At 42.2% G+C, this 23,203-nt stretch overlaps 1 long non-coding RNA gene across 1 annotated transcript in view; it reads left to right on the top strand.

The window, feature by feature from the left end:
• The window catches only part of LOC117008270, a 48,420-nt gene extending 36,959 nt beyond the window's left edge, over nt 1–11,461 (top strand). Inside the window, exon 4 of the long non-coding RNA XR_004420294.1 lies at nt 11,265–11,461. This is a non-coding gene — a long non-coding RNA (uncharacterized LOC117008270). The remainder of the gene's footprint in view (nt 1–11,264) is intronic.
• Nucleotides 11,462–23,203: the final 11,742 nt, after the last annotated feature.

Raw genomic sequence — 23,203 nt, 5'->3', positions numbered from 1 at the left:
TCTAATTAACAAAAGTACCTCTGAAGATTGTTCCACCAAATAGATGCAAATTGTTCCTTTAATTTCTTCTTTCATTAGATTCCTTGTTTTCTTTGATGCTGAATGCCTTTTTCTCCCCATGACAACACACCAGCAATAGCTAACACCTTGAAAGTAATTGCTAACATTTGAAATTTTGGTTTTAGTCTTGTAAGAACTTTTCTTTACCACATCTGGGGATTCTTCCTATTCCTTCTTCAGTCTTCTCCAATCCTCAAAGAATTGACTTCTGTTTTCTCTGGAATTACAGGACTCTTTGCTCTTGTTCTCTGCTTTTCCTCACCCCTGCTTTCTTTTTTCTTCCCACCCAAGGTTTTTTTTGACCAACTATGCAAAAAGCTATCAGTCCAAATTAAGCCATTTGTACATGGAGAAATGCCACCAAATTTAGTGAAATTGAAATATGCGTTGTCCTGGGATTTTTTGTGAGAAGTTTATGCCCAGATCCTCTGTGATATTTTAGGAAAAAAATTTCCTTTGAAATCAGAATTGCCTAAATACCTTTGACAAAGTCAAAGTCTGACAAGCACACCAATGCAACTTGCCTGCACTGAATGAGAAAATGTCTGTTGGGAAAGGAATGGAAATAGAATTAAATGCCCCATCTGCTAGCAAAAATTAAGTTTCTTTATGATAAGTACTTACATGTCTCATTGTATAGTTATGGTATTACACATTTTCATCAAAATAATAAGATTTTAGGTAATTATATATACACTAATTTCACAACCATAAGGCACACCGGACTATAAGGTGCACCCCCCGGGAGTCGGCAAATTTCGCAACTTTGTAGATCATATAAGGCGTACCGGACTATAAGGTGCACCCCCCGGGAGTCGGCAAATTTCGCAACTTTGTAGGTCATATAAGGCACACCGGACTATAAGGCGCACCTTTTTTTTGACGCAAAGTCTGGCTGTGCGCAACAAAGTAACTAATTAGTAACAGAATCCCTGTGGAGTATACTGGCAGGTGCTCAAATTGGAAACATTTTAACAGATTGGTGTAGCCTTTAAACGCAGTCCCAAGCACCCTCCCAAGCGCTGCCCACTCCCTCTCTCCCTGTGTGGCTGCCGCTGGCTGGGGGCTGGGCGGTGCCTCTCAGCCCGCACGACTGGCGGGGGCTGGGAGCGGGGGCTGGCTGCTCCTGCCCCCCCTCACGGCTGAGCTCATGGCTCGCCCTTTTTTTTTGCGGTGAGGAGCTGAGCCTCGTGCAACAAAGTAACAAATTACTGGCCATTTGCAAACATTTTTCACAGACTGGCGTAGCCTTTAAATGCAGCCCCAGGTGCCCTCCCCGTGCCAGAGCCGGGGCTGGGGGCAGCTCCCTCCCTCCCTGCGCAGCTCCTGCCGGCTGTGGCTGCCTGCTCTGGCCCCTGTTTGCGACTCGGCGTTCCCACGGCACTGCCCTCCCATTGCAGCTCACACTTCCGGGGTGGCAAATGTCGCAACTTTGTACATCATATAAGGCGCACCGGACTATAAGGCACACTTCCGGGTTTGGGGGAAATTTTTAGTCGAAAGGGTACGCCTTATAGTCGTGAAATTACTGTAGTTATTCAGTAGAAACAATATTTTCATCTCACAATATTTTACACAAGTCAAGTTCCTAGTAATAGAAAAATAAAGACACTTGAAAAAATTTGGAGTTATGTGAGTTATGAAAAGATGTCCTTGGCTATTCAATTGTCTGTGTTTTACGTATTTGGGTTCTTGGCAGTAATACCTTTGGAATCCAGCAGATTTTCTTGCTTTCATCATTTATTAAATGATAAATTGTTTCTCCTTTTGCAAGCCAAAGATAAGGATTGTAAGCACAGGAAAAAATTCTCACCTTTCATTTGTTAAAGTTCAAAATCAAGCTTATTCCATAAAGCAAGCACAGGATTTACTATTGCAGCACAGCTACCCAGATCTCACATGGGAGTGTGATAAGAGGAACTGAATGTTCTACGTGGGCTACTGCAAAGGAACGTTTCAAATGCAGATACTCAAACAGTGCAATAATTCATCTGTGGAAGAGGTTATGAACATATTCCTTTGTTTAATGGAGCAGCATATATGAAGGATATGCTATACACTAAGTAACACTGACTTAGGTTTCAGTGTACTGCCAAAAATAAGTATACCAAGTACTCTTAGAATGGAGTATGAAGAGAAAAGCAGGACTTAATCTGATGGTACAATGAGTTATCACCAAATCCATCCAACTTAGAAATTTAGTAATTCAGTAATCAGTAATACTGACAGTAAATAAGTGTTTATGCAAAATGCAGAAGAGGTGAACTTGGGAAGACACATCATATTACAACAACCAAGATCAAAAGTAGTATCTGGAGTGCAAAAAATCATCATTAAATTGTAAGAGAGATCCATTCAAAGTTCAGCAAATCCCCTTAAATATTGGCAAACACTTCTGGGTCATGCAAGCTTTCCCATGTATAGTTATAAACATGTAAAATGTATGACTGCAAGCATCTTGCCTTTGGAGAATTTTAGGAAACTAGTCACCCTACAGCATTGAAATCACAAATGAAGCTTTTTCAACTCACGGTGCAGCCAAAGGAAATGGGTGTGTTAAAAAATAAATCCTCTTTCATTCTTCAGACATCCTGTAAGAATGACATTGGGGTGTGGGGTGACTCATTCAGGGAAGTGTTTGTCTTGGGTTAAAGAAACAGAATAAGCTCCTTAACCCCTTAACCTTCTGCAAAGTCATAGTGGACTGGCTTCAAAGAGCTCTTCTTTAAAGAAAGAGGTACAGTAATTTCACGACCATAAGGCGCACCGGGCTATAAGGCGCACCCCCCGGGAGTTGGCAAAATCCGCAACTTTGTAGATCAGATAAGGCGCACTGGACTATAGGGCGCACTTTTATTTTGCAGTGAGGCTCCGCCCCCAGCTCCCCCCACGCAGTCTGGCCGAGGCCCTGCCTCAAGCCAGCAGCCATTGGCCCTCAGGCCCGCCTGTACCTGGCAGAGGCGGTGCTGTGGGCCCCCAGGCCCACCTGTATCCAGCGGGGCTGGGGCATGCCCACCACCCCTCCATGCCGCCTCCATGGGGCCAGGGGGTGCCTGTGTAGGGGCCGTGCTGCCTCCACGGGGCCGGGGGGTGCCTCTGGAGGGGCAGCTCCGCCTCCACAGGGCCAGGGCGTGCCTCTGGAGGGGTGGCTCCGCCTCCACGGGGCTGGAGCGTGCCCGCCGCCACTCCGCCCCACCTCCACCTGGCAGCCATGGCCCTGCCAGCTCCCCCCGTGGCTCGCAGCTCTCACTTCCAGGCAGGCAAATTTTTTTAACTTTGTCCATCAGATAAGGAGCACTGGACTATAAGGCGCACTTCTGGGTTCCGGGGAAAATTTTAGTCAAAAGGGTGCACCTTATAGTCGTGAAATTACTGTACTCTTTCTTCACTGACTGTGGCAGAAACAGCCCCTTTGCTAGATAACAAAGGTGAGTCTTCTCCCTGCAGACTGTGAACCATTTTTCTTCTGAAGAAGAAATGATCAGATTACAAAACGTACGTACATATATACACACAGAAATTCACTTTGCAAACAGCTGTACCATTCCAGCTGCCTGTTACTCCATTTGTATTGGTTACCACTGCTTCAGCTCTGCCAGAGGAAGGGACCTTGTGAATGCTCCCTCATTTGCTTAAGAAAAAGATTTTGGTGGGGTCATCTCACTTTTAAGGAAGACTATGAACCAACAGCCACAGGCAGATTAAAGAGAGCTGACAAAGCAGAGCAGGGGCAGGCAAACAGGTACTTCCAGGTGCTGGACAGCTCTGGGTGTCCAGATGGCCATGAGCAGAACCAATGCCGTTCTCAGGCAGCACTGCTGGAAGCAAGAAAGAACAACTGCCCAGAGCTGTGGGCAGATATGGGTACAAGAGCTCTCTAGGACGTCTCTGTACAGCTGATAGCATCTTGATACTCAACAATAATGACCCTGTTTGGAAAACATCTCTGAGTAAAACTTGGAGCATTTGTAGTGATCTACTAAACAAGTTGCTGAACTATGAAGACAGACAGAGAACTTGCATTAACATCACCACTAGTGAATAAAAAAGGACAATAATACTCCACTCAGAAAAAGAATGTCATACAATTTTTGACATGAGGGTCTTTTTCAGAAATAAGGTGTATGTGCCGTGAACAGGAAGGTTTTCATTGATGTCCTTGCCATTTTGTATTTTCTCTTCAACAATCAATGTTATTTTAGATTTGATTCCTCTGGTTTCTGTTTAAATTTTTAAAAATTCACGGTTGAATTACAACAAGTGTTACCATGTAGGTTTCTGATTTACTAAACTATAAATAGAGAGATTTCCTTTCCAGGTCCTGTGCAGTTACTGTAACTGCTCAAGGTTGAATGTTTGCTGCCATTAATGGAAACTCTACAGGATGATATAAATATACAACAGGATAATCTGATATAAATATGCCACAGGAGAATTACTGTATGTAGGAAAATCTAGATAAGTCCATCAAGAAACGCACAAATAAAGGCATTAGATTGCATAAATCTAAGTAATTTCACAATTATAAGCTGCACCATTTTGACTAAAATTTTGGTCCCAACCAGGAAGTGTGGCTTACACTCAGGAGCAACCAATACATGAACAAAGTTTGGAAATTTCCCAACCCGGAAGTGCGAGCCGCGGGCTGAGCCGAGCTCGTGAATTGAGCACCTGCCAGTAAAACCCGCGATTGTTACAAATTGGTTACTCTGTTGTGCGGTAGGGGGAGCAGATTTCCCGCCAGCACCATGGGGCAGCGTCAGGCTAGGGAGAGCCCGGCAGCAGCAGTGCAGGCAGTGAGCCCGGTGGCCAGCCCTGCCAAGCGGCGGCAGTGCGGGGCAGCGCGGGCCGCCCTGCCGAGTGGCGTGGGGCAGCGCGGGCCACCCCTGCTGAGCCAGTAAACCCCGCAATCGCGTGATTCCATTACTAATTCATTACTTTGTTGCACACGGATCCTTGCTGTGAATGAAAGTGCAGTTATATATGGACAAAGAATGAAACATTGCCGACACCCCGGAAGTGAGGCTTACAATCAGGTATGGCTTATAATCATGAAATTACTGTAATTAGATTATCTCTTTTAATCTGGTTCTGATGGGATATAAGCAGTTGTGTCTAGCAGTAGATAGGAATTTGTTTTCTCCTCTGAAGAAAAGGAGTAAAGTTTAGGTAAGGGTCTAAATAAAAATATCAATTAATGGAAATGAGAGCTGAATTCATTAGGAGGCTGGACATCAATGTTAGTTCAGTAAAGACTGTCTTAAGTTTCACAGACTCTTCCCATATTCCAAGACTAAAAATGCACTTCACAAAGCCACTTTGTTATTGAGATCCCTACAAGAATTTTCATGTCTTTGATTCCATCTCCTTATGAGCTGTACTTGAAGTTTCAGTCCACAAGTGCCCAAGTCAAAATGCTGGAAGGGAATTGATCAGAAATTATACCTGCTGTTTACTCTCACCCTTTGCCTTTCAGATACTTTCAAGTAACACACACACAAATCTGATGGGTAAAAATGGCACAGGCCTTCCTTAAAAGATTTTCCTCCCTTGAAAGGTTTTGTATAAAAATTCTGCTAGCCCCAACTATTGCTAGATTCTAATTAGTAGAAAGGTTCCCTGCTGTCTGTAAATCTGGAGCTAAAAGTGGGATGAGTGGAGCTAAACTTTAGATGAGTTTCCTAACCGAACAGATTTCTATTTAGCTCATCTGTAAGAATAAGTTTCAAGCAGATCTGTGATGAGGGCATAATCTTCACTTTACAATAGATTATTTCTATCTCAGTTTCTCTGCTCTGGAAGTATCAGCCCTCACGCAATGTATTCCCCCTTCTCTGCTGAAGGCTCAGGTATCTCCACAGCTGCACAGCCTTTACCCACCTTTGTGATCCCCTGTACTGCATGTCTAGTTGGCTTCATTGGAGCTGGGCATAGCAGCTGCTTTTACATTGTGAGGTAAGAGAAATTCAGCAGCCCTGCTCCATGTGCATAAGATACTTGTTGGTGGAGCTTCATGCCCCTAAGAAGCCTTTCTAAAACACATGTCCCAGCTGCACTGCTGTGACTCTTGTTATCTCATGGACCAACACACTCCCCCATGGGAGACCTCATGTTCGTCTCTGCCTGTTCCCCTAATGCAATCCATTACTGGTGTGCCCTTCCCAGTGACTCACTTGTTTCTCCAGGAGGAACGAAGCTTCAAGCAGGGAGAAAACTAAAGCCACTGAGGTCTCAAGTCAGTCAGCTCAAAATATTCTGTCATTTCTGTGAGAAATCTGTAGTCTGTACTAATCTGCAAACTCAATAATATAACAAAATAAATTAGCTTACGGTGAGCACTATTTTGAAGTGACTAGTTCATTATCTCCTTGCCTAAGGGAGAGGATTGACAAAAGGAAGAAAGATCCAGATATTTTCTGCATTCTTCCTTGAGATAAGTTACAACTTTAATTAAAAACGCTGCTTGGGAAAATCGCTGAAAGTCTTGGTGCCCAGAAAGGAAATGTCTGTCTCCTCGAAGGGTAGCTGTGCACATGTAGACTATATTGCTTTTTCTGTCTTGATTTGGAATGGTGAAATGGAGTTATATTTATTCTTTTAGTTTTAGAAGAAATTAGGATTGTGCCTCCCATTCGGGGAAAAAAAAGCACTGCTGAAAAACCAATGAGCATTCACTGTCCGTCAGTCATGGCAAGCATTCCAGATGCTGGCAGAAGTGATGCTGGTCCACAAGCAGGCCCTACATCACCAAGTAGCTGATGGCAAGGCAGCAAGACATTTCTCCCCTTCCCCACATGTACATTCAGCTCCACCTGCATGGCTTCCTGTCCTCCACAGTGCTATTTGCAGCTGGAGTCAAGGCCTCATGTCCATGTGCATTCTAAACTGTCCCTTCAAGACAGGCTGGCAAAGAAAACACCAGGCTTGGGAATAAATGACCTGATTTTGGAAGTGGCACTTGTGCTGGAAGGAGCACCCCATGATTTCATTCCAGTGTAACTTCCTACTGAAGTCATGTGAAATACATGCATTTTGTTAATTTCTTTCTATTTGGGGATAATTTTATTCATTTAGAATAGAGATTATATTTTTGGGATATACAAGCATCTGCCTGGGTATGGCAAATGGGTAGCACCATGAGTGCTGCTTTGAGAGAACCAACAGTAAACTTTTACCCAAAAGACCTGGAAGAAATTAAATATACGTGAGGCAACAGCTGCTTTCTCTCTTTCTTTCTTGAATGCCAAATGCAATTCCAATTCCTTAGTTCCTCAAGGTGTTTTCTGTGATTTCTGTCCTAAAACTGCTTTGCTGCTATCATCTGCTTCTTCATAGCTAATGCAAACCATTACAAGTCTTCTCTGCTGGGGCAGGGCAGGATTGCTGATAACTTTCCATGGCATTCAAGATGTGATGCTGATTCCTAAATTGATTCCTTCTGCTTATATAACGTTTGCTCCTTTTAGGCAGTTGTGATTGTGTTTGTGATAAGTGCTTGTTGCATGGGTTATTCCTTTGCCTGGGAATTAATGTATTAGAAGCTACACAAGTGCAGCACATACTTGCAAATCCCTTCATGTCATGAGGAGGTAGTTGCATTATCAAGCCTCCCATCCCTTCAGGCCTACTGGTTCCACATCCAGCAGAACATTGCAAAGTTGGTTTTGAAGCAAGAACAGCCTAATAAAGAGTTTAGAAAACAGGAACTACAATGCTGATGTCACTTCTCATGAAGTGTCATAGAAGAGTACAGCACTGGATTATATTCACTTGCTTGGCCTGAAAAATAAACTATTGGTATTTAATCTTCTGGACGCTCAGGAGTTTCATTCGTATTCATCTCACTGTACTAAACATGCTAGAAGGACACAAACTGCACGACCTAGAGCCCAAATCCAGGAGATGTGTGTGCTGTAGACTGTTCCCCCCTGTGATTGATGCTTGTGTGTACTGATGTGCACTCCAGAACAGACTGTCTTCTGAAGGCCATGTCAGCAAGTGGACGACAAGTGAATGACAGATACCTCTGGAGAAGCAATGCTGATATTACGACTGGGAAATTCCTAATGCAAGCATTGGTGTTATACACTGTATGGAAAATTATCAACAGATCTGCTGTACTGGGATGATGTACAGAAACTGACTTGGCTGTTTTTACAGATACTGGCACAGGCTACTGCTTAATTGGGTCATTATTTGCAGTTTACTGAGGATGCATTCAGTCATTCAGGTGGCAGTACATTACCTAGCATTTAAGAGTTTAAATAATTGCAAAGTCACAGGATCCTGACTGCTAATACCAAAAACACCACAGATTATGTATGGGAAGAATAGGAGGAAATCTCAGTTCAGTAAAATGTGAGCTTCCAGGAACAGAATTTCTCTTATAACTTATTCAGTATAGTATTTCCATTTTTTTTTTTTTTTTTTTGCTTTTTTACACTACTTAAGAGAAAGAAATGGCATGAAGTTGTCTTTGAGGTATCAGGTTATCCACAGGAAGATTTAAGCTATCAGGCACAGCTATTCCAGTGATATATTGCCCTTTTCCGTAAGTCAATAATAAACAAAGGCATCATATTCTTTACTCTCTTTTCAAAACACAGCCATAATTGATGCTATTTCCTTGAGGGGAAAAAAGTGTGAATAAAAAGAAGTAGCCAAAATTCTTGAATTGAGTATATTGGATCAAGCTGCAAGTTTTAAAGCCTTTTAGAGTCCTGGATCACTCTTAATAAATAATATACTGGACCAAATTAGAACTAGGAAAACTGATACAAAACTTAGCAAAATTTGGGTTCAGATTCTCAAAGACACTTCATTCAGTCTCCAGAGTTCAAGTCTGATAAGACTGAAGTGTTGCAGAGCAATATATAAAAGCTCTGTTCATAACAAGCCCTTTGTTTCACACTGTTTTAATTTGTTATGGGCAGTTTGACACTGCAAAATGGTGTGAATAGAGTTTGCAAAAATTCAAGACTGGAGGGTCAAATTTTTTTTTTGGGATATACTGAAATTTATGCCAGAACCCCTTTAAAGTGAAATTCAGAAATTATATCAGAAATAGACTGGTTAGATTAAATCGTAGTTTGAACTGAGTTTTGGGCAGGAAAGTCAAGGAGCAGAGAGAAAAGAGTTCTTATTTCATGGGAACATATTCCTCCATTTCTCCGTAATTTCTGCCTGCAAAGAAAGATTGGTCAGACACCTGCTACTTTGCTGAGCAATACAGACATTAAAGGCTCTTTTACACCCTCCCATCCGCTTCTCACTTTTGAACAAAGCTTTGCATGAAAACATGCATTAAAATTGCAATAAATGCCACACAAAAGTCTTCAAATTATACATCTGAGTCACTGTAAAAGCAGTGCCATCATCTTTAGCCTGTTAAACCTAGGTTCCAAAGGTATGTTGAAGAGTGCTACTTCTAGCTCTCCCAGACCACATCAGTGCTTGCTCTTCACCCTCTGCATTGTTGAAGCAAGAGCAAGTAAGAAAATATGTTTTGTCCATAGGATAATTACAAGAGCTTTAGGTGAAGCATGCGGAAAATACTAATTTTATTTAATGATTTGTAAAGTGGCTACAGAAGAAGAAATGGGACAGGTTAGATCATATTTCTAGATGACCTGAACACCATTTTGCAGCCTCCACTGGGATAACAGCTCAGCTGCTGGTTGCATAATTCATTTTTATCCTGCCCAGCTGCATACAAAGGTTAAAAAAAGATATAATTAGTCTCCTTCTCTGTTCCCACCTCTGGCCCACACAAACCCTGTCTCTTATTCAAACCTGTCATTGTTAGTAGTATAATCCAGGTCTTCTGAAAAGAGACAGCAATGAAAAAAATTATGGTAATTTAATTCAGAATGATCTTTCCTTTGTAGTTTTCACATTACTTTTGCAGATATATCTATTAATAACCTGTAGGAATCAGCTTCTATTTACGTAGCACTTTTCTTCCCAAAGGGTCTCTGAGTGCTTTGGTAACCTAAGGGATCATTTCATTCTTTACTGACAAATGAGGCTCAGTTTCACCTTATGGCAAACTTCAGGCAAAGGATGGGGAGAGAAGAATACTGAGCCTGCCCCTCCACACTCTGCAGAGCCTCCAGCTCCCAAAGTAGGCTACAAGTGTCCAGTGGAAGGTCTTCTGCCCCACACAGGCACTCCAGTGCCTGAGGCTCATTTTGTCTTTCTCTCCCCGCTAACCCTCTGGCTGCACAGAAAGTGCTCCAGCACCCGAGGAGATTCCCACTGTCCCTGTGTGGTGATGCTCTTAGCTCCCACTCCATCAGTACATTGCTCATCTTGAGCAATGTCTATGGTGTCAAATTAATTATTTGTTCAATTTAATCAAAAAGCACTGGAACCCTCTGGGAATTGCTGGGGAGAGAAATCCTGCATGACTGTTGCTGCTATTTCTCTGTGGAGGTGTTTTGGGATACAGGGGCACCTACAGGCACCCCCAAAACTAGTTCTCCTACAGCTGGGTGCTGTGGAGATATCCACTGAGTTGTAGCTCAGTGCTCCCCAGTTAAAGGACAAGAGGCAATATGCACATGTTGAAATAAAGAAAATTCCATCTAAGTATAGATGGTCTAAGACTGCCATAGGTTGTTGTCTAGAGAGGCTGTGGAATCTCCCTCCTCAGAGACATTCAAGACCTGACCAGACATGGCCCTGAACAATCTGCTCTAGATGACCCAGATTAGAGCAGACGGTTGGACTAAGTGGTGCAGTGGTCCCTTTTAATTTAACTGTTCTGTCCTTAGCTATTCTTGCTTGTATAGAGCAAAACGCAAGACATATTCCCAGATGTTTGCCATCCAGGCTGAAGATGGAGGAAGAAGTGGCAGAATGAAGCATCCTGTTCTGCCCAGTTACCAGACAAGTTGGTCAAAGGATTAGGATTCCCTCCAGGACCTTTTCTGATCCTGTCTTTCACTAGACCATGCTGGGGACAGAATATAGAGGGTCTGTAACTGCCTTCCATTCAGCCTGGCTTTTATAGAAAACTCACAGGAATATGAAAATAAGCTTTCATATGAACATAATATTATCTGTAAACAATGTAGAGATGACTGTATGTATATTTATGAGGTCCTCCTACCTCAGGTGTAGGCATTCAACTCTTGGAGTAGTTTCATGGGCTACCTATGTATTAAAGCACTGACGAAATTGTCATCCATGTATTTTTCTAGTGCCTCTTGAAAGTCCTTTGAAGCAAATTGAATGGATCCATGTGCAGTTATACTACAGAGATACCATTTATATAAACAGTGATTGACTTCAGTGGTGAGCTCCTGGAGATCTTCATTTAGTGCTGACAGTCCCTGTGAGACTCAGGAGTAAGTACTTTTAGTGAAACAAATACTTTTTGAAGGGATTTGACTTCAAAAGCAGTTTCTAGAGGCTGAAAAACGTGACCCAAAAAATTACAGTAATTTCACATGTATAAGGCGCACCGGAGTACAAGGTGCACTTCTAGGTGTTGGCAAATTTCCAAACTTTGTCCATACATAAGGCGCACTGGTGCATAAGGCACACTTTTTTTTTTGCAGTGAGGACCCACGCACAACAAAGTAATGAATTAGTAATGGAATCGCACAATCGCAGGGTTTACTGGCTCGGCTCGGGACCAGGCAGGTTCGGTCCCGCTTGGGGTTGCCACGGGCTCGGCCCCACTCGGGGCTGCCGCTCGGGGCTGGATGCCTCTGCCTCTCAGTGGGGCTGGGCACCGCCGCTGCTCGGGGCCTGTCGGGCTCGGCTCGGGGCTGTCGCAGGCTCGCACTTCCTGGTTGGCAAATTTCCGAACTTTGTCCATATATAAGGTGCTCCGGGGTATAAGGCGCACCTCTGGGTTCAGACCAAAATTTTAGTCAAAAGGGTGCGCCTTTTACACGTGAAATTACTGTACTTCTAAAATCACAGAGAAGACCACTATTTCAGCAGGTGCCTGGCCATATTGCATATGAATTTTTGGTCTCAGGCCTCTCCACTCTTTTAAACAGAAATCTGTCAAAACCAACAGGATGATGTTGATGTAAACCTTGTAATCTGGCCTTTAGAATAAATTGTTTAGCATTCCTATCCATACCTTTTTGTAGCCCTGGCACACTGGACACAGTATATTATGAGGACTAGAAGAATCTGGCCATCTGGGAGTGACCAGATGTAAAATCTCTACAAAGGATTTTTCTAACAAAGCTAATAATCAGGGCAGTGTTAGGTATGTAAATGATCCAAAGGCTTGGCCCATAAAGTTGGTACAAAATGTGTATTTGTCAAAATCAAACTATTTAGTGACAACTTGCAACTTTCTAGTTCCGTTTTCAGTTATATAACCAAAACTCTCACTTTTTTAGTTTTGTTGTGATCTTGTAGAAATACTTAGTTTAATAAATTGCTTTTGGTATTATTGCTTGATCATTAGCTTTTGTATGTATTATCTTCTGTATTTTGTATTAAATAATTAGATAATACATAAACATGATATTGCAGATGTGGGATATTTGAGACATTAATTTGATGAAAAGTCTATGCAAAATTAATCAAGATAGTACAACTGGCACAAAGCAGGTTTTGTTATTGATGTGACAGTAGTAAGCCAGCTCCTTAAAATCCATAGAATAATAGTTTGGAAACAAATTTATTTTGAATTTTAATTTCCTGAGGAATTTAATTTTCTAGTTCTACCTCAGAATGATTTTATAGTCATTTATTTAAGAATGGCCTGTAGAAGAGGCCTCAGCCTAAACCGGTTCTAATTATAGTAAACAACAATTTTCATAAAAGAAGCTCTACTGCCTTGAAACTGTTTTCGGACTTTGCTTTTGAAGATGCCTCTCCCAAGCATATCTCAAGTTCCTCTTTTCAAGAGTGACACAAAAAAAACCCCTAGTTCTTGTGTCAAATTTTCTTCCAAGGACTGTCACAAGACCACCTGTGTCAGTTATATCTCAGATTCAAGTTATAAGGATAATTTTGCTATAATTTTATTTTACCACTGGGGAAATCCTTATACCATATCATGTCAATGTTTGATGCTTAAAGACACTATTTTGAATAAGGAAGTAATGCTACAAAATTAAGTGTATTAATTTTCACTTATCAGTAGAGCCTCAGTGAATCCTGTTCATTAAACTCATCTTTGTTCCTTATGTGTGTGTTGAAAGGTATAAAATTATAGGACAAAAATAGCATCAGCATTTGTAAAATCTCTAGAGAAAACCAGCTACTGGTGCACTTGACAACAGGGAGAACAGCTGGAGAGTCTAATACCCACCTCCTCCAACCACACAAAACCCAAAAATTATGCCAAACTAAGACTAATGCTCCATATTTCTTCCTAATTGTGTTGCTAGAAATGATTTTCTCTGTAAGGCACTTTTTTTTTTATTGGTTAAAATATGGCACAGAGCTCTGTACAATTTCCTCTTATGCAATTACCAGTTTAACAAGCAACTACCTTTACTTAACATTCCTGAAGCTTCCTTCTTATCACCACCGACATATCAAACCTGTCTTCCAATTTGTAGGCTAGAAGCAGGGAAGATAGAAGTGAGATAAAAATGCCCTTAAACTCAGACAGTCTCATAGGACCAACCACCCAGTAGGCCCATTTAAGCAGAGTTGCTGGCAGAAAGTGAAAATAAACTAAAACAGCTCATTTTACCCTGTGAAGATGTCTAAATTGGAGACCCAGTTAGGCTATCTCAGAACTGGTAGGTACAAATCATAGAAGAGAAGGACTGGGAGTATTGGTTCAGATACTGCAGGCAGAAAACCTGTGCTGCCTGGGGAAACTTCTGCAGCCTCCAAGCAGAATGTCAGGGTCCAGCATTCTGAACAAGGATTTGACATCAGTGTATTAGAAAACAAAAACTCTACAGGGATGATAACACAGCAAAGTTGAAAACAGTCCAAGAATTACAATGAGGGTTTTTTTTAAAAAAGTTATATTGTTACATTCTACATATTATATAGCACTCTGCACATAAAGGCTCTGACATCCATTCAGAGATACTTTAGAAGTCACGATCAGTGGATTAACATCAATCAGTTTGTAGCACAGAAAAGCCATCTGTTTTACTGTAGACAGGAATACACGTATTGGCAGGTATCAGTGTCAAGAGATGCGCATCAAAATCAAACACAAAAGCATGAACACAAGTTAACAGAAAGGAAATTGAGGAACTTCTAAACCAGGATAGTCAGGTAATCTTGAATCAAATTTCTGAGCCAACTGCTTCCCTGTGGAATATAATACTTTGTCCTGTGGCATTGCAGTTCTACATATGCAGTAAAGCTGGGAAAACAGGTTTTGATCCAACCTGTTGTTTGCAGATGCTATTGATCTGGCATGAAGAAGAAAATGTAGCCAATGAGTATTTTGTCGGGGATGAGAACTAATTCAATATTTAAATATGCAGATAATACAAAGGAAATAACATTCTCATAAGGCATCGGCTAATTAAAGTATTATAAACTCTCTCTCAGATTATCCATTTTATTGTAGTGTTCCAGTGGTGTCAGAATCCCTGACCATCATGGCACATGGAAATCCCATAGAGACTAATTAAATTTCCCTGTCTTTCAATAAGAATATCGGGGATTTTTTTTTTTTTTTTGTCTATGATTTTACCCAGCTACAATGGATGTAACCAAAACCACAAATATGCATATGCCACCTTCTCATAACTGAGGCTTTGGGATTTGTATAACAGAGCCTGGAAACCAGGGGGGCATAGCAGTTCCACCAGCACTGTTGACTGCAGCAGGATTAGGGCAACAGTGTAAGGGTATAGGTGAGAAGAGAAACAAAGCCTTCATTCATAGCTACAACTCGAGAAGAGGAGCCTGAATACAATTATGAGAGATCACCACCTACTAGTCTTCATGAGAAGATAAAAACCCAATTATCAGCTCTAGTGCTTTACAGTACCACAGTAAAAAGAGCCAAGGGCAATTGCAATGATGTGGGTGATGCATATATTTGAAACAGTAGCATTTGACATGATGGGTTAAGCAAGATTTCCCACAAACTAATTTAAGATACACATCTTAGGGCTGAGATGTATCCCTCTTCAATTTGCAGAATCAAGCCAAGATATAAATATCCAGGTACACCTTTTAAACCTGGTCAGTTCAGCAAAGAACCAGGCACATAATGTCAGAGGCTGTATTTCCTACTCGTTTTGTGATTATTATTCATGGAAAGAGCAGGTAATACTGAGTGAATATGAATTTCTTAAGAGTACAAGCAGTTTGTATGGCATGTATTTTCTAAGCATCTCCTGCTTCAGAACATTGGGAACATTTGCATGAAAATAGAAAATCTTTTTCTCTGAAGAGCTGGTATTCCTCTGCTGTTTGTTCAATGCATCAGGCTTACATGCATTTGTTCTTACTTGCATATCCCTGCACTAAAGGTGAGTCCATATTACCATACAGAATAGCATTTGTGAGTGCAAGGTCCTACTGAAAGCAATCAGCCACCTTGTTCATATGCTGACTTTGTTGGACTAGGACAAGAGTTCTTTAAAAGTTAGAAATTAAAGCTCTGACTCCCTTGATTTCCATGAAGCTACTTCAGCTTAGCAAAGGTATAAAACTTGTGGTTTGAGTGATTAATTATGGCTCATACTGATTGCTGGGAAAATATAAGTGAGCAAATTCCCTGGAAATTAAGAACTTTTTTTTCTAAAAAAACTGGTTCTTATCTAACTCAGAAACAGCTGATAGTTTTTTGAATATGACATTAGAAACTGTCTGCTGTTTTGCACATAATAATGATGCTAGACTGATTAGCAGAATTGGAAATATTAGCACCTTCTCTTTGGCAGCTCAGGACTGCTTCCCAGCTGAAGGACATCAGGCTGGCTGTATCTGCTTGGATAAGTCAGCCTCACTCACTGGCATTGACATTTCCACAAAGAGTTAACGCTGTTCTGCTGACTCACTGAGGCAGATGAATCTCTTTACCGGTTTAATGTACAGCAAAAGTGTCTCACTGGAGAAGGGACAGCAGGCAAAGCACATAACAGGGGCACACGTATAACTACTCTGCTGACCACCAAGTGGTACCTGTTTGCAACTTCAGAATTCAAGTCTGTTTCTGCATGCCAACAGCTTACAGCAGCTCTGAGAGCCCCAGTATTAGGTGTTGATGCACAGTCTGGAAGCAGGGAGGGGTTTAGTTTTTACTGCTAATTTTATTGATTATGTTGATGCTGCTGTACTTCAAATGTCACTGATTTGTTTCATGCAGTATCTCCAAAGTATCACAATTCATCTTAGCTTGCTCTGCTGAAAGTCCTAACCTGTACATCTCCCCTTTTGTAATCTTCTCTCTGGCTACACCATCTGGAACTGTTCATTCATTTGGGCACATCACTCTTTTTCCACAGTTCTGTTGTGATTTCTCCTCTTTTGCTGCTCCAAATGCAAACTCCTTGTTCTCACTTTCAAAGCCTTTCACAATTTAATCATGCCTCATACCAGTTCTGGTATTTGCTATCCTTCCACCCACCCTCACTTTGTTGACTGCAGCCCCTACTTTTCCTTCTTTATTCTACACTTTCCTTTACGGCTGGGGACAAAAACCTGCAGTGAAACCAGTTTAAGTCCACGCTGTAGACTCCCTTACCATGTCTCTATCCTTTATCATAGAGCACTGAAGAACCAGCTAGTAACAGAAAGACAGAGGATGGTCAGGGCTGCATGTTGGCTAAGGAGGATTCTGCACATGGGATCCCCTGAACACAAATTCTCTAATTCTCACTTATTTTTGGAAAAAGTTCCTTAGGATATAGACTGCCATTGACAATGTCACGCATTTGTATGTCTTCTGGAGGACAAAACAGGTTTCGAACGACCTGTGAACTAGCTTGTCTTCCTCTCCTCTGGAACAGGATTGCTTCACAGTCCAAATGCCTTCTGAAGGAACCAAGGTTCTATATTTCATAGGTGCACTTCAAAGTCACCGAGAGAGTGACGCAACACTGAATGTATGTGCCAAATCCACATGTGCTTAGTGCAGACTAATATCAGACTTTTTCACCTGTCTCTTTTTCTCTACAGAGATAAATAACAGTAAAGACAAGCCCTAGAGCCATGTTCAGAACAGGCTGGGAAACAAAATATTTGTAGAATTAAATGTTTCCAGGGAGTTATTTTTCAATGTATTATTGTAGTAAATGTTTAGATTTTCCGAAGGCAAACTCATAAAATAGTCATTAAGCAATGCTATTTTATGTACAAATATTTTGTAGAACAATTTAATATGTAATCACACCAAACATTTTTCCATTCCTGCTACTTCCACAGCACTGGCATTAAACAACTATGGCTTTGCTGGATCTTTTTTTCTTTCAAGAATGGCTGTGACACCTCAGGGCTTGCTCAGAATCCGAGGGATCATTTAGATATTCAGAACATCTGTGCTTCAAGAACACATGAAGTCTGACACCTGGTGAAACCCACCCTACAACAGCTTTTAGCAATTGTAGTAACTAAGCCTGAGTCCTGCAATGTGTATACTCTGGTGGGAACAAAGTTTTTACATTGCCCTTTAGCCCCATACGAAGTTTCTTTAAAATAACCCTGCTGCTCTCTCTACCTGCACCATTTAATTTGGATTCTCCTTTATTTCCCACCCCCCCCCCCCCCCGCCCAACATATCAGATCCTAAATTTGCCAGTTTTCAGCCAAGCTCCAACACTGGACAGGTTGGCTGGTGAGATAAATATGAGGCAGATAGGTTATAAGTATAGTCAGGCTCCTGGCCAATAAAATATTAAATAAGCAAGTGTGGTAGTTACAACACAAAATAAATGTAGTCCAGGGCTCAATCTTGCCTAAGCTTTAGAAGTTCAGTCAGGAGGAAGTCTCACATGAGTGAGGGTTTTGATCAACCTGCAAGTGGGAACCTAGGCAAGAACATGAATCCAATCTTCTGGAACACTGCTTCATGTTAAATCCAATTTTAAAAACTTCATTGTATAAACAGAATACATGAAAGTACTGCATTTAACACTCATTGTAGGCCAACTAGACATTTCCAGGCTATATTATAGGGGGTTTTTATATTTTGCAATTACCTCAAGATCACCTTCAGCTGTGGAGATGCAAAGTTTGTTCCTTGGAACACCCTCTTATACCCATTCCCACAGAATCTTTTTTTCCTGCTTTTCTTTTCCTTTTGATATTTGTCTAAAAGACTCAATCTGTATAAAGCATGCAACATAAAAAGCTCTGAAAGCCTGTTAATATGTTTCTGGTTAGCATTCTCTGCATATATTTCACACTGATCTTTAGAACTGAAACAGTGTTTTTAGTCTGTGCTCCTACAACACACAGTTTAGTGGAATACCAAAGATGAGTTCCTAAGTACTCCTCAAAGCTCCCAGAGCCCTCATCTAGCAGGCCCTCTGTCTTACTGATACCACCTGATGCTCTGAAAAATGTTTTCTTGATTTCTAACAATCGTCTTTACAGATGGATTCCACTTTGTAGTCATTGTCATGGGTAACTCCTCTCCAGTACTCCTTCTGGGAGCCCTGGCTGGTGGTTGCGTTCCCTTGGTCCACACTTCCATCATCTGTGTGGCTTGCAGACCACTAGAGCCCCACCAGAGCCCATTCAACATCCAGTAAACAGCCCTGGCTATTGCTGCTCAAACCCCTTCCCTTGACTCAGCTACAAAGGTATAGCTTTTTGAAGGAAGTGTTTGGTGATCTAGATAAGGGGTTAAAGATTGTGGTTAAGGTTGGGATGAAAATGTTTACTGTTTTTTAAGTAAATAGGGCATGACTATCAAAGTTATTTTAAAATTGCAGTCATCTGCCCCAGCTCTTGCACGTGGGTCATTTATGGCTTCAGGCATCTGTTTGTACAACTGAGAGGGTGGTGCAGAGGCAGAATCTGCTGCTGATAGAAATGCCTGTGAAATGGTGAGTTTCGTGTTTTTACTGAGAGAGATGTGTTGACTTCTCTGGAGAGATTGTGCCCTTGTTGACAGCCTGCTTGCCAGTTGGCTCTTCCCTTTGTCTGGGCTTCTGATATTCAGGTAAAGAGTGGTACAAAACCCTGGTTTGCTGTGCGCAGCACATGATCTCTGCTCTCTGCAGATAAATCATTCTGACATGATGCAGCATTAGCAAGCTGCTTAGCCCAAACAGCTTCTGTTATCTATTTCAGAAGCTTCAGTGGCCTTTAAGTATTTCATCACAAATAACTTCTGGCAAATCTACAAGAATACCAAGAAAAAAGGAGAGTAAAAGTCCTGATTACTGTACTTACAATCAAAGAAACACCTCTATGGGCAGTACAAAACATCCCTTAGCTCCCTCCTCAACCAGCAAACTACTGATTATTGATGACTCTTCAAAGGACACAGACATTGCACAGACATTACATGATCAGTTCACTTCCTTGCATTACTCTGAGACTCTCCCCCAACATCAGCTGTGAAACCATTAGCTAACCAAGCCTTCGAAATTGTATCACAGAGACATTTTTCCTCAGCGAAGTACAAGTATATCTTTCAGAAAAATTCCCAGTATTATTTGATCCTACTCCTTTCCCATAATTGAAACTGCTTTTTTTCTGAGAGGACTCAAGTACCAACTTCCTTCTCTGGGCCCAGCCTCCCTCTCCAGCTGTTGATGTGAAATTCTCCTTATTTACTGAGCACTTCTACAGGGATTTGTAATGCATCACTATACTTACTTGCTCCCACCATCGTTTTCCCTGTAACTGACAGCAGGAGTCTTTCCACAGAAAAATATCTCTGTGATGTCACAACCGCATATTCAACCCTGTACTCCACTACTTCTCTCCCACATGCAACTCCTTTCGGAGATGACAATCTCAAAAGCATATCCTCTGTCAAGAAAAGTTACACGGTTACTGCCTTTCCTCAGTGCAGAACAACATGAGTTGGCTCAATTGAGAAACACTGCCTGAGCTCATAAGCTTCTGACTTGAATGCAACTATAGGTTTCTTTCTGGAATCAGTGTCTGCTTAGGATCAGTTTTAACAAGCTGGAGTGAGATTTGAGGCTCTGAAGCAGCACCCTCGTGAGAAGCAATTTTAATGGCACTTGGGCAGAAATACTTACTCTTGATTTCATCTTACTGGAAGTGTTTCACAAGCAATACTTTATTAAAAATGATTAGCTAAAATGTCACTAAAACAATTCCAAAGATTCTGATCATCCTTTACTAATAGTCTTCACCCTCCCAACAGCTCTGCAGTCTGTCTCATGAAACTCCTACTGTCTTGTTAACTCATTATTCCCTTCTAAAATGTTTTCATTATAGCCTACTTCACACCTCCTCTACCATACTGTCAAATGCTACTGTGACCTATGGTACATATTATAGTTCTAGCTATAGCTATAGAATCAAACCTGCAAAACCTATACTCTGATCTGCCTGTGACATCTAGGTCACCTTTGGCTGGTCCCCAAAGCCTCCCCAGCCATAAAACTACTTTGTTCTTTGAGATTTATGACTGAAAGCAACTGAATAGACCTATATAGTAATTCTGTTTACAAAGTTTTCAAGTGTGCTGTAACCTCTTTGAATCCCTGAATTTATGCAAAGACTACAGTAATTTCACGAATACAAGCCGCACGGACTATAAGCCGCATCTCTGAGTGTTGGCAAACATTTCTTTCTTTGTCCATAAATAAGCCGCACCTGAGTATAAGCCGCTCTGTCGTTCGCAGCGAGGACCCGCGTGCAACCAAGTTGCCAATTAGTAACAGAACTGCGGCAGGGCAGAGTTTACTGGCTCGGCTCGGGCTGTGCAGGCTCGGCCCGCTCGGGGCTGCCGATGGGGCCAGGTGGTCCAGCCCGGCGCTGCGGCTCGGCAGGGCCGCTCGGGGCTGACCGCCGCCTCTGGGTTCGTTCGCCCTGGCCCAGCGCTGCCCCGTGGTGGCAGGCAGGGACGGAGCCCCCCCCGCTCCCGTGGCAGCGGAGGCAGGTGGGGACGGAGCCCCCCGCCTCCTCCCCGAGCCGTGGTGATGGCGGCACGGGGCCCCCGCTGCCTCCCCGAGCCGCAGCAATGGCGGCACGGGCCCCCCCTGTCGCTCCCCTGGGCAGTGGCAGAGGAGGGAAGGAGAGAGCTCTCCTGCCTCTCTCCCCGCCCCCCATGCTGCCTGCAGGGAGCCAGGCTCCACCCGTGGCACAACAGAGTAACAATTTGTAACAGTCGCGAAATGCCGGCTTTTACTGGTATGTTCTCGGCTCGGCACCCTGGCTGGCACTTCTGAGGTTGTAAATGACAGAAAATTATTCACATATTAGCCGCTCCTGAGTATAAGCCGCATTTCTGGTGTAGGAGCAAAATTTTAGTCAAAATGGTGCGGCTTGTATTTGTGAAATTACTGTAATTATATATGGTAGACCTAGAAATAAAGTATCTGTAAAGGGCCCTGCTGGACAGTGCCTTTCATTCAATGATCTAACAGACTTTCTGCTTCTTCCACCCACTTGGTCAATTATTCCTTGATGAAGAGGAATAGGTCAAAGGCACCCATGCATCTTCAACCTGAAATAAATTGCTGTCTTTTAGCTCTTTGCTATGAAGGTGTAAATGATGCTGAATGCATTTAAATTTCCTGTAGTAGATTATTCTTCCTTGCAGAAAAAAACTTAGCTCAAGTCTTTCCCCCTCCAATTTCTTTGCAAATACCCCTGACTGCATTCAATTGGATGCCGGGAGTGGAAACCAAAATGAACTGAAGCTCTGCCTGAGAACATTTACAACCCACATACTGCAACAGTGTTCAGGAGCTAAATCTTATTTATGAGGCTTAGTTTCATTTCCAGTCCTTTGTGCCAAAAATCCCAATGCAGTGTAATTTGTGCACACTGGCCACACATTTTTGACATTACTTGCTACACACTACCCCTCTCTCAATCTGGTCTGGGGTCTACAGTCATGCTATAGCCCCACAAATGAGTGGGTGCTGTAACAACATCAAGAGAAGCATGTAGAGACACAATCAACAGGCAATAAAAATATCAGAGAACTCTAAAATAAGAGACTCCAAGAAAGGGATTAACTGTATTGCAACATTTGAGCATGAATCCAGAATTGGAAGCAGACAGCTTGCTTTGAATGTTTCATCAGGTATCTTTCTCTGTAGTAAGCCGAACTATAGGTAGCCAGTACCCTTTGGTCAAATTTGGGACAAAACACAAACACATTTTACTGCTCAGATATCTTTGTAATAGAAGGCAAACAATTCTGGATTTTGTCATGATGTATTTAGTCACAGGTTTTAAAAGAAAACCGACTCACTATCTTCATTCGTGTTGAATAATATCAAATTTAAAATCCACTCTCTACCCTCATTCACTACCCTCACTCACCTAAAGGACTTGAGGCTGATATTACAGGAATTAATTTTTCAAGTGAGAATATGTCCATACGTCACTTTGACGTGGGAACATGTCTGACATGGGACCAATGCCAATCTCAAAGGAGAGCCATAAGGACTTCGATTTTATCCTTTGGGAAATACCGGTATACCCCTTTTGCATCTCTGTTTGTCAAAAAAAAGGGCCACAAACAAGACAGTCTCAGTTCTGGATGCCTGCCAGGATAATGTAATTCTACCCTGTCCACTGCTCCAAGTAAAGATTTAAGAAACGTTCATGATTTTTTTGTAATTAGCTTGGCTCTCCCCGAGGCTCCAAGTGTCAAACTGCAACACAGCAAGCCTCAAACCGTGTCAAAAGTAATACTGTAACTAGCACAGGGTCACAAAACAAGCCTGACTATCTGGTCTGGTTATAAATACCATGCTTATGAAGCAGCGTTTCAAAAACGCTGCCATATCTCACGGCTACCACGCTTAGGAGCTTTGTGCTGCTTGTAAGCAGCTTCCTCGTTTAAATCTTTGTAACAAGGACCGACAGCGCCCGTCGGATGGGTGGGATGCCTATGGTCCAAGGTCAGGTTTGAACACCCGGCTGAAGGAGCAGATCCTGGGACCGAGTCCGGACTTGGAGGGCACCGCTGTGGAGGACACAGCCACGTAGTTTAAACTCTCTTTCTCCGCGTCTCCCCAGTCCCGTCCCCTTCATATAAAGTCGCAGTGAAAGCTGTGCAGTCGGTTCCTGG

The sequence above is a fragment of the Catharus ustulatus genome, chromosome 1, assembly GCF_009819885.2.
Source record: "Catharus ustulatus isolate bCatUst1 chromosome 1, bCatUst1.pri.v2, whole genome shotgun sequence".
In the NCBI taxonomy this organism is placed as follows: domain Eukaryota; kingdom Metazoa; phylum Chordata; class Aves; order Passeriformes; family Turdidae; genus Catharus; species Catharus ustulatus.
Note: the sequence above shows the minus strand (reverse complement) of the source record. Positions and strands in the feature narration are given on the sequence as shown.